At 47.4% G+C, this 2,500-nt stretch overlaps 1 protein-coding gene across 2 annotated transcripts in view; it reads left to right on the forward strand.

Moving 5' to 3' along the window:
- LOC143299016 (protocadherin-7-like) overlaps positions 1-2,500 on the forward strand; it is a 299,686-nt gene that overhangs the window by 267,026 nt on the left and 30,160 nt on the right. The window lies entirely within an intron of this gene.

Below are 2,500 nucleotides of genomic sequence, written 5' to 3' on the forward strand. Positions count from 1 at the left end.
GTGTGTGTGTGTGTTCCGACGGCCATTCCCGTGTGCTTGGAGACGGGCAAACGCTTCAGGAAAGCTTTAACACCAGTGACTAAACTTGCGGAACAAATTAGAGCTGAGATTTCGGACTAACACCGTCACTATACCTCCCCTATCAAGAAACTGTAAGCAGCCAAAGTTCCGCACAAACAACCTGTCGCCTAACTATAGAGAGCGGGACCCCGGGCCCTTCCAACCTCCATCAAAACTTCGCACATACCTGAAGAAAGAAAAGAAATCACGCTAGGGCAAACGGGTACCCCCCCCTTGCCCGACACAGCTTTCGCTTCGCATAAAGCAGGAAATCCAAATCCTCCCAATCCTCAACGCAAACAGCCGTGGGCTGAAATTCTACCCGCAGCGAAATAATTCCAAAGTAGCAAAGTCAACGTTTTACGCAGTCTGTGCTCTCCCGCCTCCCCGAGTAAGTCATATCCGAGCTGCCCCGATGATCGGAAGGGTTCAGAACAGAATGGATCTCAAGTGGCGGTTTTTTTCCCCCTAACGGCTGTAAGTGATCAAGCGTGCTTTAAGTAGCCAGCCAGCCCCCTTGGTCTCCCACCCGACGCAAGCCTCAGAGTGCTTCTTGATGAAGTGTGCATGCTGTGTTGTGTTGTGTTGGACTGCTCGCCCGTTGCTCATTTCATGGCTTGTTTGGTCCATTGTTTGGGTAATGTCCACCCTCCCACCTCCGCCCTTGTCCTCCCCCCCCCCACAGTTCCACCCCACTCCACCCCCACCCCCCCACCCCCCCACACACCAATACCACTACCTACCGTCTATCTTAATTGTTCTACTGAGTCGAGTCGTGAGTTTTTAGATGGGCTAAGTAGCTATTCGGTAAGAAATATGAGGGTAGGGTGAAGGGATATGGGGGCAAGAAAGCTGATCAAATGTCGCTTGACCCCAGAGGGGAGGAGTGGCGGGGGAGAGGGGGGAGGGTGTGTGGGTGGGGGGGGGGGGGGCAGCGTGGACGGACGGATTGGGTTGCACACGTTGTGGAAGTTAACGATCATTTGGTGTTCGGTTCTCTGTGTATATTGTTGACATCGAAATGTTAACTGCGTCCTCATGTTTCCGATCTCCCCCTCTGTGTGTGTGTATATATCTTCTTTTTTTTTCCCTCGCTAGTTTCTGTGAAAACATTTTAGACGTATTCCGATACTTCGTACCCCCCACCCTCCCCCACCACCACTACTACTCCCTACCCCACTCCTTCTGCATCACCTGTTTTGTTGGTTTTTTTTTACCTTACCCACACCCGCTAGACTCCCTCCCCACCCCACCCAGCCCCCCAGCCCCCTACATACCCACATTTCCGTTCCTTGAATTGCCCAGATTCCTTTCTTGTACAAATATGACCAGAAATACAGCACAATCGTCATTCGAGCACAAACAGTGTGTGTGTGTGTGTGTGTGTGTGTGTGTGTGTGTGTGTGTGTGTGTGTGTGTGTGTGTGTGTGTGTGTGTGTGTGTGTGTGTGTGTGTGTTATACCGTTAGCGTTTCTTGTGATTAATTGTTAAAGCATGCATACATTTCGGTCATTATGCAGGCTTTTTACGCCTCTCCCTTACCAACCCTACCCCCCTCTTCTAATTCTACTTCACCCCCCACCCCCCACCCCCCACCCCAAACCCACTCCCCCACCCCTCTCTATTCATAGCCCACTTCCCGAACACGCCCGCATTCAAAAGCGCGCATATTCACAACAAACCTGTTGTGTCGAATAAACATTGTTTATTGACTACAGCGAAAGCAACGACAACAACAGCAACAAAACAAAATAACAATGAAAGAGAGAGAGAGAGAGAGAGAGAGAGAGAGAGAGAGAGAGAGAGAGAGAGAGAGAGAGAGAGAGAGAGAGAGAGAGAGAGAGAGAGAGAGAGAGAGAGAGAGAGAGAGAGAGAGAGAGAAAGACACGTGAACAGCCAGGCAGAGTTAGAAACCCATTTCATCAAAGGTGATTTATTTCTTAATGTCTGTGATGATAATCTCAAAGGCTGCGTCTGCCTCTTTTCCCTCGACATTACTATGTTGGAAGTAAAGTCCGCTGTAACATACCTCTGTCGTTTTAATTAAACGTTTAATGTAGCTGACCTTATTGATGTAATCAACAGAGCTTATGACTGGAAAAAAAAAGAAGATGTTTGTTTTGTTTTATGTCACGTTAATTAATGCTTATTTGGTTTGGTTTTATTTCGTCGTTTCGTTATATTTTGTTTGTTGTTTTACACACACACACACACACACACACACACACACACACACACATATATATATATATATATATATATATATATATATATATATATAGAGAGAGAGAGAGAGAGAGAGAGAGAGAGAGAGAGAGAGAGCAACAACAGATGGAACGTATATACATGTGCTCATCACGTGATCGATATACAGAATGAAACATGAAGGAAAAGGGGGGGAAACGCACAGTAGATTGGACCGAAAGGCAAAAAAACAACA

This window comes from Babylonia areolata, chromosome 24 (assembly GCF_041734735.1).
Source record: "Babylonia areolata isolate BAREFJ2019XMU chromosome 24, ASM4173473v1, whole genome shotgun sequence".
In the NCBI taxonomy this organism is placed as follows: Eukaryota; Metazoa; Mollusca; class Gastropoda; order Neogastropoda; family Buccinidae; genus Babylonia; species Babylonia areolata.